At 46.5% G+C, this 14,373-nt stretch overlaps 1 long non-coding RNA gene and 2 pseudogenes across 1 annotated transcript; 1 reads left to right on the forward strand and 2 right to left on the reverse strand.

The window, feature by feature from the left end:
• Positions 1-2,003: 2,003 nt before the first annotated feature.
• On the reverse strand, positions 2,004-4,133 carry LOC119321002 (annotated as a pseudogene).
• Positions 4,134-7,517: 3,384 nt separating this feature from the next.
• LOC119325315 lies at positions 7,518-9,057 on the reverse strand. Its single transcript, XR_005157466.1, has 5 exons — positions 8,576-9,057; positions 8,393-8,505; positions 8,139-8,309; positions 7,750-7,835; positions 7,518-7,656 (listed from the first exon to the last, which is right to left on the reverse strand). It is a non-coding gene; the product is annotated as an uncharacterized LOC119325315 (long non-coding RNA).
• A 2,225-nt stretch (positions 9,058-11,282) lies between these two features.
• On the forward strand, positions 11,283-11,421 carry LOC119327055 (annotated as a pseudogene).
• Positions 11,422-14,373: the final 2,952 nt, after the last annotated feature.

Here is a 14,373-nt window from a genome sequence, read left to right on the forward strand (position 1 = left end):
GCGGCGCCCGGGTGTGGTTGCTGCTCCGGCCGTGGGCGGCGGCATGGGTAGGTCTTGGTGGTGGCCTACCGGTGTCGTGGCGGCTTCACGATGGCTCCATGGATCTGCCCACGGCAACGGCCGGCTTCTCCGGGGTTGGTTTGTCTGCGTTCGGGCCGTCTCGACCTTCACCCCATCTCCTCGTCGCCCGGGCGCTACTCCCATCAAAGGGCTGGTCCTCTCCCAGCTGCGGTCCACCGCTCGTCTCGCGCCCGATGCCGCAGGACCGAGCTCGTCTCGCGCACGATGCAGCAGGACTGACCTCGTCCCCCTCTCGTTGCTGCAGGACCGAGCTCGTCTCGCGCTTGGGGCAGCAGGATGGGTCGGTGGATGCCAGTTCTGGCCGACCTATTGGGTCTTGACGCTGGGGGTTGCCCAGGGGCGCAAAAGGTGGGACCTTTCCGCTTGTCTCTTTCGTTGGGGTGCGGCGGGTCTCGGGTGAGGTGGTGTCGAGGTCTTGGATGCTGGGGCGGCGGCCCTGGTGGTGGTTGCGCGGTGCTCTTGGGCAGAGCCCGTGCCTTGGTGCTGCCCGGTCACCATGGTCGTATGGGCGGCGTGGTTGCCGGGGTGTGGCGTTCGGTGATGGTGAATGTTGGCCGAGGTGAAAACCTGCTCTATCTTCAGACGGACCGGCGGCGGCGAAGATCGTTCCCTTCTTGAAGGCGTCGTCACGGCTCTCATTGCCCGTCATGCGGCTCCGGGGGGAACTCTGATCCTTGGATCGGGCGGTGGCGGCGCTCCGGCGTCATATGTAGCTTCATATCTTCGGGGCAGTAGTGCTAGGAGTGGTGTTGCTGCGCTCAGCGCCTATGTATCCTGTCCTCGGTGTGTGCGTGTGTTGCGGTGGCGTGGCGTGTGGTTGTACTGGATGCTTGTGGTTTGATGCTTTATATATAAAGCGGGGCGAAAGCCTTTTTCGGTATTTATCGCGTTGCGGCCCAATAGTACATATGCTAGTGGCAGGCTGCCATCGATAGCCTGGCCCCTCGGGTACCCTAGTTTACTGGGAATTTGCTCACCCTACTGTTGGTATACTTGAGTGTGATAGGTACGGACCATACCCAAAGATACCAGTCCACATGGGCTGGATTTCTTTTGATTTGATAAATAATGCAGAATGGTACCAGTTACACCACATGATTTGTTTTCCACGCTTTAATGCAGAAGCAAGTTAGATCCTGGAAATGAGAGTCAAATGGTCGATCAGAGAGGTGTGTATCTTGCGTAGTTTCTTGGTTGAGCCTGATAAAATCAGAGTCAAATGGAAATTTCTTCTTACTTCATTGTTGTTTCTTGCATGATGGGAAGAATTCAGTTAGGTTTCCTCTTCTCAGTTCATGCTTGAGCCGTTTTCCTCCATGCTCGCTTTTGGTAGTTAGTAGAGTACTGGAGGTATTTGTGTTTCAATAGAATCTCCTGAGAAGGTACATACCTAAATGCCTTATCTAATTCATGCTTTGCAGAACATTTTGTGAAGTTGTGTTTCATGTCTATGAGAAGATATTCTGCTTGATATTTGTTCTACTGGAAGATATTCTGCTTGATAATTATACAGATTGGTGGTTGTCTCCACATGAGGTGGCTAGGTTAACGTATTTGAGCATGAAACTTTACAGGAAACTCCCTCTGTAAACTATGATTTTTGTTTTCATTTGAAACTTTAAAATACAATTTTCGAAAATTTTAAAAACAAGGCTCTATGAAGCTCGGGAGCAAGAAATCCACTCGCAAAATCACATGCTTTTACAGTTCTCTTTTATATCAACGATGTCAATGTTAACATGTGAAAAAATGATATTGAGGGTCAGAGAGTGTCAACAGAATTTTATTTTCTCATATATCAGTTATGGTAGCCAAACGTGCTTTGCACGTACACAGATACTAGTCGATGTGAAGACAATGACGTCTTCTGGGAATCTTGCATCCATTGAATCTTTCAAACTCTATGGCTATTTCATTCTATATTAAAAATTCCGGTGAGCCATGTTCCATATTGATAAGATATTGAGAAATGAAAAAAAAAGAGCTATGGGTAAAAAAGTGCTGCATTCTTTTGCAGAGATGATGTGCATGGGAGCTTCTTCGACTGAACTGCAATCTCTAATAAGCAGAGAGCCACACAGCTTTGGGTTCCCGTCAAAACTAGAAGTCTGAAACGTGCTCAGCTGGCCTGTTGTTGGAATAGGTCCTTCTAGGTCGTTGTAGGAAATGTTGAATTGTGAAAGGAAGCGAAGGATCTCCAATGCTGCAGGAATTTCACCCGTCAGATGGTTATTAGACGGATCTAGTTGCTGGAGGTTCGTGAGGTCGCAGATTGATTGTGGGATCACTCCATAAAAGTTGTTGGAACTCAAGTCCAGGAAAAGGAGTGCTTTCAGCTGACCAATCTCTTGTGGAATCACACCTGTGAATTTATTCTTGCCGAGATTCAGCACTTTGGCCCAAGCACTCTCTATCCGGTATTGAAGTGTTGATGATTCCGCAACATAAATAATTAGATCAAGGTCAAGGAGGCTTGGGTCCGAATAGGCGGCGGCCTTATCTGATTTAAACATTGGCATCTGCATCAAGGTGATTGGGATTTCCCCAGTAAGACTGTTGTTAGATACATCCAGCCGAAAGAGGTGGTTTAGGGAGTTGATCCAGCTTGGCATTGGTCCTGTGAGTTGATTGCTGTATAAGTCTAGCATCTTCAGATTTGTGAGCTTTGATAACCAAATAGGTATCCTTCCAGTCAACGAACACTGGTGTATGGCGAGGTGTTGAAGATTCTGGAAACCATGAATGGTTTCATCTTGTGGCATGACTTCATTCATGAAGGTTTTTCCAATAAGCAGGACGCTGATGTTCTTACAGCTCTTAAGCCCATGCAAAGTTTTTGCGATGTTCGTAAAGGAATTTCTAACAAGTGATAGGAAGGACAAGTGCTTCAGATTACCTATTCTCAGGGATATCTCACCATGGAAATTGTTGTACGACAGCCGCAGTGCAGTCAAATTTCTGCATGAATAAATACTTTCTGGAAGCATGCCACTGAGATTATTACTCATGAGATCTAAACTTTTTAGATTCTGTAGGGTGGCGAACTTTACCTTGCCTAGGTCTCCACTGAAGTTGTTGAACTTCAGATCAATGGTTTTGAGATTTGTGCAGTTCCCCAGAGTTGATGGCAGCTCCCCAGACATGTTATTGCTACCCAAATGGAGCTCCTCCAGACTCCTGAGCTGACCTATGGACTCTGGGATGTTGCCACCGAAATGGTTCCCTCCAAGGTCAAGAGTAAGTAGATTACTGAGTTTGATCATGTGTGCTCCATCAAGTTCTCCTTGTAAACCATTGTTGGGTAAGGAGAGGTACTCTAGCGAGGTAGCATGGAAGGTTTCAACAGGGAGAGTTCCACTTAGGTTGTTATGGCCAACCTTGAGCACTTTAAGCTTGGAGCAATCACCGAGTGTGGTGGGAATATCACCACTCAATCGGTTGTAACAGAGATCAAGCAAAGTCAAAGATGGCGACCCAAGGCAAAGAGAAGACGGTATGTGCCCAGTGAAGCTGTTATTGCTGGCATTGAGCACGATCAGATTCTTCGTCATCTTCCATATGGCTGATGGAAATTCTGAGCTGAATTGGTTGCTTGAGATGTTGAGTACCTGCAGAAGCCTGTCGGCTGTAACCAAAGATGGCAGCTCGGGCAGCGGTCCGTTGAGCCGGCTAAAGCTGACGTCGAGGACGATGATGCTTCCAGAGGACATGAGCTCCAGAGGAAGGCCACCAGAGAAGGAGTTGTACGAGAGGTTGACACGCTGCAGGCTGGTGAGGTCGGCCAGGGATGGCGAGATGCGCCCTTCAAGTCCTTTAGATCCCAGGGAGACCTCAGCAACGGCCCCGTCTCCATTGCAGCCGACGCCTTCCCACTCGCAGCAGTCCGTGCCGTTGTCGCGCCACGATGCAGCGAGGCCGCCGTCTTGTGATAGTCCGGCAAGGAACTGAAGGAGGTTGCGCTTCTCCTGCTTGGTGCATGCGGTGGCAGGAGAGGCCAAGAAGAGTAGCAGGAACAGATGCAGCACGACGGGAGGAACGGTGAGGAACCGCATTGGTTGGTGTTTCTTCCCCTTGTTTTGCTATTGCTTGAAGGATGCATGCACTGCTGGTACTCTATATCATCCAACAGGGGCTTTATTGTGTGCATCAGAGTCAATGAACAGTGTACACCACTCATAACATTTTCTCCGTGTTATGTCATGGGTGCAGCTTAAGGCCCTGGGCCACGGTTGGTTGGTGCACAAAAGGCTGCAGTACTACCGTGGGAAAGCTACATCCGTGCCTTCTACTCGCCATCAACTAGTTTATAAAGCTCTCTTCTACTTGTGTATGGATTAAATAGTTACCGATTAGATTGATGTTAGGCATTGTATCCAAAATATTCAAGTAAAGAGAAATCAATCTGTCATCTACCAGCCCCAAGGTTCATGCTTATGTTTACATGGCTGAAAAATATATAGGAGAGCAAGGTTCATTGCTAGTTAGCTCATCTTAACTGACCTATTTATTGCGTTGCAGCCCAATAGTACATATGCTAGTGGCAGGCTGCCATCGATAGCCTGGCCCCTGGGGTACCCTAGTTTTGGGCCAGCTGTGGCTTACTGGGAATTTGTTCACCCTACAGTTGGTATACTTGAGTATGACTAGTAAATATGCCCGTGCGTTGCAACGGGGTAACCAAATTGCTTAGGTTGTGTCTTCTTCGATTTCAACCACCGTCCAACCAGAACCCGATGTGGCATAACAGCATTTGGATTGTACCGCTATGTGCAGTAGTGGCATGGCATGGCATGTAGATTGTGTCTAGCATAAGCCGGAAGCAAGTATCTCAATGTATTTTTCCATCCTCATCTAAAGCAGGGCAGCTCGCAGACATGTCAAAATGGCCTCTATTAGCATTCCCCGATATAAATTGTTAACATAAAAGATTAATTCATTTCCTTTACAACGAACACGGCTGTCCCCCCATTAGCAAAAAATGCTGATAGTACATCAAGGCTTTCATCTACAACGTCCGAGGCCAAAGAATCTGAGCATGTACCTTCGGAAGTAAGCACACTATACGAAACAGAGAAGCAAACAAAAATAGAGTACCCTTCTACTTTGGGAGCTCCAACACCAACAAAAGCTTGCCACAACTGTTATCACAAAAGCTACTGAATGAGCCAAGCAAAAAAATAGAAAGGTTATAGGAAACAGTCTGTACGTCTCCCTCAAAGCCAACAACAATCCTCCATGGACAAGACACTTCATGGTGGATTAACCTTATGTGGAACACAGAACTCATCATGTGAGTCCACGTCGCCTGAATGCCCCTCTTGGCTAGGGTCAACCTTCTCTGGATCATAGAACTCATCATGTGAGTCCGCTAGCACCTTGCTCTCTTACAACAAAGGGAACCTGTTTATAAGAACCCGGATAACCCAAGTACTCCAAAAGTTGTCCTAATTTTTGCATGACAATGGTTTTAAAGTCTGACTACTTATTGGTTGCATGGCAGCATGGACTACTCGTTCTTATAACACACATCTAATATATATTTTCCTTTATTCTGTCAATTTTTTCAGTGAGATTCTATCACACTAACATACAAATCAACACTCGTGGGTCATGCTGAATTAGCTTCCAGATACATACAAAATGTAAGTCGTAAAGACAATGGACATATCAGAATCTATGGAAGTGCATAGAGAAATCTGGGAGATGAGTTTCAGTTTTGTCAAGTTTGTTACTTTGTTTGGTGTTAACAGAGTCGATGGACATGCCAGAAGAAAAAAACAAATAGATACAGCAGGTTGATTTCCTACCAACTTGACAATGGTGTGTCATTTTTTCTGCAGTAGATTAACTCGTGAACAATGCCATCCTTGTAATCGGGGAATAATTTAAGAGAATAGTAAGCAAAGTATTCTGCCATCTCGCATGAATAGTAAGAAAAGTAGTTTAACTCCTGAACATTTTTTTCGTACAGTTTGGAAAATGCTTACTAACCGATATTCCCTCTATTCCTAAATATAAGTCTTTCTACAGATTCCACTACATACATACGGAGCAAAATGAGTGAACCTACACTCTAACATAGTCTATATACATCCGTATGTAGTTTGTATTGAAATCCCTAGAACGACTTATATTTAGAAACAGAGAGAGTAGAAGAGAAATCAATATTCTCACATTGAAGATATGAGGCAAGCACCCACCTACAATCTGTCCATCACCCCATTGGAAGCCAAGCTCCCCTTTTGCTCGGTTCCTCACTGCTGCACGTACCGATTAGTGGGGACATATTTTTTTTGTCCTATCTACTTTGGAAAAGAAGAGGTAAGGACCTACAGTACTGCAAATCTTCATATTTAAACATATTAACAATCCCTTGTTTTTCTTTCAGAAAAGCAATCCCTGGTTTTATTATAATTATAGATTATCTTAAAATCGATTTCTACTTTGTGATTTGTCAAAGCATAAAGAACTGTGTAGAATAAGAGGTCGTATTTCAATGATTTGGATGTTGCATTGACATCAGATAATTACCTACTGCATGTAATAGCTAGTGATCGATGGATGCAAGTTGGTATAACTTTAATGTCAAATGTATAGAAAAATATCCAAAGTCTACTCCTGGTGTTGCTGCAAGGATTAGATGCTGGCATGCTGTGACTGGAACCAGCATAAATTATACAAAATGCACAATTTTAAAATTTATGAACTAATTGAGAATGTTTTTCTCTTCGTGTTGCAGGTAAACAAAAACATATAGATCAAATAAGTTAGATGAACCAGCAGATATTTTATTAGTGAGCTCTATAGATGCAACAATCAGTAACAGACCATCTCCATGAGCTTTGACTCCATGAATAGTACTTAATACAGGAAAAAGGGAAGGCCAATATTGCTCAATTGTTACTGAAATTTAAAGGAAATCAAGTGGCACTACAACATCAGGACATATGTGTAGAACGAAATGCCCATTGATTGCAGTAGAAGACAATTCACTTCATATCCTTTCAGAATAACACATTAACTCTTGGAGCATGTACAACAGAAATGGAACATAAAGCTAACCAAGAATACATATCCATGTGCGCCACTTTCAGAATATATGACATAGTACCTCTGAGATATCTAACTTGTTGTTTCCATGCATTCAAGAAGCACTTAATTACTTTCAGGGATCTTATTACAAATTTAATTTGTTTGATTCAAACTTATGTAGTAGCATGGCATTTTTCTGAGACATCCAAAAAAATATGTTTACATATCAAATAGGCAACACCAGTAATTATTGGTCCAAATAAGGCATGGACAGGTTTGCATCTGCTAAAGAACATTATATTGTTTCTCCTATTCCACAACCTATGACCACATTTAAGCATGGACAGATTCGTGTATATGATAACAGAACAACATGCTCCATGTCATAAATCACAGGCTAGGTGGAAGCGATGCAGATGAGGGTGGATTAGCATACTTGTTAGCAGTTGTGCTTGTCAGCCTAGTGGAGGATGTAGAGGTAGGTGACAGAGCTTCTTCACCTCGGGTGACTGCACCGCCATGTTCTTACATAACATAGTATTCCTACAAATATGCAATTCAGAATAGAAAGGTACAATTATCAGGCTCAGTACCCTATTCAGAACAGAAAAACAAATCTTATTAATTGAAAGGTACCTTGTGCAGATATATAAAAGTTCAGTACCCTGTTCCTCCTTTCCAAATCTACCAGACTGCTTAATTTACAAACAAAGAAACCTGTGCTGCTTGCCATGGAAGAGATGGAGGCGGGAAAACAAAACCTTAGAAAACATGATGGTTGTATAACCCCAGAAATGTCAAGGATTTGGCATGAGTGTCACAGGCGGCCAAGCAAATCTGCTACTTATCAACACACACACGCATGCACAGTACATATTGTCAACCAAAGTAACAACAAATCAGAGACATGTGCCTCATGTTGTCCCCACAGTTCAATGGAATGGATTGTATCTAATCAGGACATCCAATCAGTGGTTTCATCATCACAAAGAACTCACGAACATGTACAACAATGGAGCAGGTACCTTTGTCTGCTTGGAGCTCCTTGTGCGGGTCATGTTGTGGATGCCCTCCATGGAAGGAAGGACCTGCTGCTGCTGCTCCAGCCCGAATCAAATCAAGGTGGTTAGACCCTACAATCCATCCATATACAATCAGGTATTTGCACTGAAGATGCAAATAGTCCACTGTAGACACTGCAGCAGAGAAGAGAGGGAGCTTCACCAATAGAGCAGAAAAATCAAATGGAATCCAACAGAGAGAAGAGAAGAAGGAAGACCTGCAGATGGTGGAGCCCTTAAGGATGATGACCTGCAGATGGTGAGGGAACCCCATCACCATCTGGAAGAAGACGGCTTGAGCTACTGGTCCATGGCGATGTTGGATGTGTGCCTGCGTGAGGGAGAGAAGAGCATCAGGGAAGGGGAGGGAAGAAGGGCAGAACCATGGCATCGACACTCACCAGGGTGGAACATTGACGAGCAGCTCCATGGCGTGGGTCTCCTTGACGAGCAGGTCCGATCCAGGCGCGGATCTTTCCGTCGCCATGGATCTCCCACTCCTCTCCTCTCCTCTCGGGATTCAAGCGGTCGTCGACGGATAAGAGGAGGGGCGGAGCGGATTTTATCCATCGTCGAGGTAGCCACCACCGTCATCATCGCCGTCGGTCACCATGGCCCAGCGGCTAGGTCTTCCAGTGCGAGGAGTGAGGGAGGGAGGGAGGGCGGATCTGACCGCTGCCTGAGCTGTCGCGGGGGGAGGGGCGCCGCGGCCATGAAGGCCCGCCTCCAACTACAAGGAGTGCGCGCCGCCGCGCCGGATCCTTCTGTCTCCCGCGCCCGTCCATCGTCACCCGGCTCCGGCGAGCTCCTGCGTGGGTCGCCGCACCGCCCCACTTTTCTCCCTTCTTCTCAACCTCACCACCCAGTCTCTTCTCTGCCATGGATCCGCCCGGGAAGCCGCGCTCTGGCCTTCCTCGCCCCCCGCGTCGCCACCCACCTCCGGATCCGCCTCCAAGCCCCCGCCGTGCGCGGATCCGCCCCCTGCAAGCTCCAGTCGCGCCGCCCATGTAAAAAGGACCGCGTTTTGAATATACCAAAACATAGGGTCCTTTGTGCAAAATTAAAGCGTTTTTCCAGATCCACTTAAACAGGGACTGCGGGTTGAATTCGAATAAACTGAAGGACTTTTATGCAAAATCGATAGCGACGACGGACGACCAGAAGCACTCCGTGCTTTATTAGTAGGGAAAGATATGTACGGACCGTACCCAAAGATACCAGTCCACATGGTCCGGATTTCTTTTGATTTGATAAATAATGCAGAATGGTTCCAGTTAGGCAGTTACACCACATGATTTGTTTTCCATGCTTTAATGCAGAAGCAAGTTAGATCCTGGAAATGAGAGTCAAATGGTCGATCAGAGAGGTGTGTATCTTCCGTAGTTTCTTGGTTGAGCCTGATAAAATCAGAGTCAAATGGAAATTTCTTCTTACTTCATTGTTGTTTCTTGCACGATGGGAAGAGTTCAGTTAGGTTTCCTCTTCTCAGTTCATGCTTGAGCCGTTTTCCTCCATGCTCGCTTTTGGTGGTTAGTAGAGTACTGGGGGTATTTGTGTTTCAATAAAATCTCCTGAGAAGGTACATACCTAAATGCCTTATCTAATTCATGCTTTGCAGAACATTTTGTGAAGTTGTGTTTCATGTCTATGAGAAGATATTCTGCTTGATATTTGTTCTACTGGAAGATATTCTGCTTGATAATTATACAGATTGGTGGTTGTCTCCACACGAGGTGGCTAGGTTGACGTATTTGAGCATGAAACTTTACAGGAAACTCCCTCCGTAAACTATGATATTTGTTTTCATTTGAAACTTTAAAATACGATTTTCGAAAATTTTAAAAACAAGGCTCTATGAAGCTCGGGAGCAAGAAATCCACTCGCAAAATCACATGCTTTTACAGTCCTCTTTTATATCAACAATGTCAATGTTAACATGTGAAAAAATGATATTGAGGGTCAGAGAGTGTCAACAGAATTTTATTTTCTCATATATCAGTTATGGTAGCCAAACGTGCTTTGCACGTACATAGATACTAGTCGATGTGAAGACAATGGCGTCTTCTGGGAATCTTGCATCCATTGAATCTTCCAAACTCTATGGCCATTTCATTCTATATTAAAAATTCTGGTGAGCCATGTTCCATATTGATAAGATATTGAGAAATGAAAAAAAGAGAGCTATGGGTAAAAAAGGGAAAAACACTTATTTGCAGAAATCAACAGGATCCAGAAACATGGGGCCTGTTTGGATCGCAGCCGTGGGACGCCCTGCCAATTTTTTGGCGTTGACCGCTACCAGGGGCGCTCGTTTGGATTGACGCCCATATGTCGTAGCCATGCCAAAGTTTTGGTAGTTCTTGTTAGATGATAGGCTTGTAGAGGACGTGACAACCTGTAACGTTATTGTGTGCGTGAGTTCTGTTGTAAACCAGGCCGGTGGTTAGGCTAGATTGATCCTTATCTCTCTATCTTGTGTATGTCTTGGAGTAGAGGTCAAGACTAATAACCACCGGCCAATCTCTGTAATCTTATGCTATATAACACGAACACGTCCCTGCCAAGAGGCATACGCTTCCACCAATTCTTTCATGTTAATCAGAGCAGGCCTCGACATCATCCATGGCAAGCTCTTCCACTTCCTTCCCCTCCTCTCCATTTTTGCACGCCGCAACAGAGAAGCTCACGAGAGGGAACGAAGCTCTATGGCGCACCACTGTCCTGTCGGCAATCAGGGGGGCTCGGATGGCGGAGTTCCTCGACGTCGAGCAGGTGGTGCCGCCTCAGACCATTGAGGTCACCAGCGCCGACGGCAAGACCAAGTCCAAAGGTCCCAACCCGGAGTTCTCCACGCGGTGCGCGAGGGATCAGCAGGTATTCTCTTATCTGCTGACCTCGCTCCCGCGTGAGATGGCAATTCAGGTGGCTACGTGCCACACCGCAGCGGAGCTGTGGAACACGGTGCAAGGCATGCTCGCCTCGCACACGCGTGCAAGGACGGTCAACGTCCGGATCGCCCTGGCAAACCTCCAGAAGGGCAACAACAGCATCACAGATTACGTTGGTAAGATTAGAGCTTTGTGTGATGAACTAATGGCTTCAGGGAAGAAGGTTGATGAAGAAGACGTTGTTTCTCACATCCTCGCTGGACTCGATGAGGAGTTCGACCCTGTGGTCTCGGCCATGTGCTCCAGGGTCGAACCAGTCACCGTCCCGGAGCTGTACTCACAGCTGCTGAGCTTCGAGACTCGCATGAGTCTACGCGGCGGATCCTCTCAGTCATCTGCAAACGCCCGACTCGCGGCCGCTTCAACAAGAACAACGGCGGCGGTGGTGACCGCGGCCGGAACTTCCCCAACAAAGAGGCCGGCGGCGGTGGTGACCACGCCCGCGGAAACTTCCCCAAGTCACCCAACCCACCAAACCGTGGGAACGGAGGCAACCATGGCAACGGCGGCGGCGGCGGGAACTACTCCAACAATCCCTCTGCCAAGCCGACCTGTCAAATCTGCGGCAAGATAGGGCACCCGGCATGGAAATGCTGGAAGAGGTATGACTCCTCATACCAAGGAGGAGAGGAGCGCTCGGCAAACATGGCGGCTCCCCAGTACGGAGTCGACCCCAATTGGTACCTGGATAGTGGTGCTACAAACCACATCACAGGTGACCTTGAGAAGCTCACGGTTCGAGACCGATACACCGGAGAGGATCAGATACACATGGCGAGTGGCTCAGGTATGACTATAGCTCATATTGGTCAATCTCATATTTCCACCCCTGAACGTGATCTTCTCCTTAAAGATGTCTTACATGTACCCGAGGCAGACAAGAGTCTTATCTCTGCGAGCCGTCTTTCCATTGACAACGATACATTTGTTGAGATTCACCCTCATTCTTTTTTTGTAAAGGATCGGGGATCGAAGAGAGTTCTGCTGCAAGGCAGGGGTAGGAGAGGATTATACCCTTTCAAACACATGGAACAAGGCGCCAAGAAGCATGTGCTCAGTGCCACCCCCTCCTCGGATAGGTGGCACCGGCGCCTAGGGCATCCTTCATCTTCTATTGTTAGCAAAATAATTAGCCACAATAAGCTTCCATGTGTTAAGTTAGTTGATGAATTTGTTTGTGATTCTTGTCAACGAGGCAAAAGCCATCAGTTGCCCTATCCAAAATCAATAAGTGAATCAAAATTTCCTTTGGAACTTATCTTTTCTGATGTGTGGGGACCAGCAGTTGAATTCGTAGGTAGAAAAAAAATACTATGTGAGCTTCATCGATGATTTCAGTAAGTTCACATGGATCTACCTAATCAAACATAAGTCAGAAGTGTTTCAAAAATTTCATGACTTCCAAAATCTTGTTGAGAGACAATTTGATCGTAAAATCCTTGCTCTCCAAACCGACTGGGGTGGAGAATATGTGAAACTAAATTCCTTCTTTACTAAGGTTGGCATATCTCATCATGTTTCTTGTCCTCACGCACACCAGCAAAATGGGTCAGCAAAACATAAACATCGACATATTGTCGAGGTTGGACTCTCTCTTCTAGCTCAAGCATGCATGCCTCTCAAATTTTGGGATGAGGCCTTCATTGCGGCTACCTATCTCATCAACAGATTACCGAGCAAAGTTATCAATTTTCAAACTCCCCTCGAAAGGTTATGCCACGAGAAACCCAATTACTCATCTCTACGTGTCTTTGGGTGTGCCTGTTGGCCGAACTTACGTCCATATAATACTCATAAACTTCAGTTCCGTTCGAAACAGTGTGCCTTTCTAGGTTATAGTAATCTTCACAAGGGGTTTAAGTGTCTCGACATATCCACAGGACTGGTCTATATCTCCAGAGATGTAGTCTTTGATGAGGCAGTGTTTCCCTTTGCCGCCTTACACCCAAACGCCGGCGCTCGCCTTCGGGCCGAAATCCTTCTTTTGTCTCCGGAGCTTTTAAATCCAACCGATCACAGGGGCGAAAAATGTGCAGATGATCAATTGGCTAATAGTTATCCTGATGCTACTAATGGAAGCAGTAAAAAAATTGTTGCTCTGCCTTGTGATTTTATGCAGAATCAAGTTTGCACTGGCGTTGAACACGAGGACGATCCGGCTGACGGCGCTGATCCTGAGAGATTCGACGCAGGTGGGCCGGCTGCTGCTGGTGCGGATCCCGGGGCTGACCCTCTGACGCCATCAGGTACCAGCCTCCCCGCGCACGACACGCAATCAGAAGAAGCGGCGCGGTCGGGCGGGGCCTCGCGCGGGGCCGGTCTGCAGTTGTCGCCATGCAACAGCTGGAGCGAGTCGGCTGGCTGCGGGACACCCGACGCGCGACATCATGATGAGATCGACAGCGTCCTACGGGGCCCCGGCCAAGTGTCGCCTCCTCATAGGGCGTCCTCCTCTGCCCCACACGCGGCGGATCCGAGGGCGGGGGACAGCGCATCTACCGGAGGGGATTCGCCTGGGAATTCACCTGAGACAGTACGAGGTGGATCTCCTGTGCATGCTGCTGGATCTTCTGCGGCGACAAATCAACCCAGTACTATAACCACACGGGTGACTCGGTCACAACGAGGTATTACAAAACCATTGGTACCCAAAGATGGGACGGTCAGGTATAACAAGAACTTTAAGTTTACGGGTTTTGCTGCTACTGGTGAGCCAGAAAATGTGCTAGAAGCTTTACGCAGTGAAAAATGGAAGAATGCTATGAATAGTGAATTTAATGCACTAATGAAAAATCAAACCTGACATCTAGTTCCTTATAAGCCAGGGAGGAATATTATAGATTGCAAGTGGGTGTATAAAATTAAAAAGAAAGCTGATGGAACAATAGATAGGTACAAGGCTAGGTTAGTAGCTAAAGGGTTTAAACAACGCTACGGCATTGATTATGAGGACACTTTTAGTCCAGTTGTGAAAGCTGCTATTATTAGACTTGTTCTATCATTGATGTTTCCAGGGGATGAAGTCTTCGCCAATTGGATGTACAGAATGCGTTCTTACACGGCGTTCTCGAGGAAGAGGTCTATATGAGACAGCCACCTGGTTTTGAGGATGGCTCCAAACCACATCATGTGTGTAAATTGGACAAGGCTTTATATGGTCTGAAACAAGCACCGAGAGCATGGTACTCAAGGTTGAGCTTGAAGCTGCAACAGCTTGGTTTTCGTCCATCAAAAGGAGATACTTCACTGAT

This window comes from Triticum dicoccoides, chromosome 6B (genome assembly GCF_002162155.2).
Source record: "Triticum dicoccoides isolate Atlit2015 ecotype Zavitan chromosome 6B, WEW_v2.0, whole genome shotgun sequence".
Classification (NCBI taxonomy): domain Eukaryota; kingdom Viridiplantae; phylum Streptophyta; class Magnoliopsida; order Poales; family Poaceae; genus Triticum; species Triticum dicoccoides.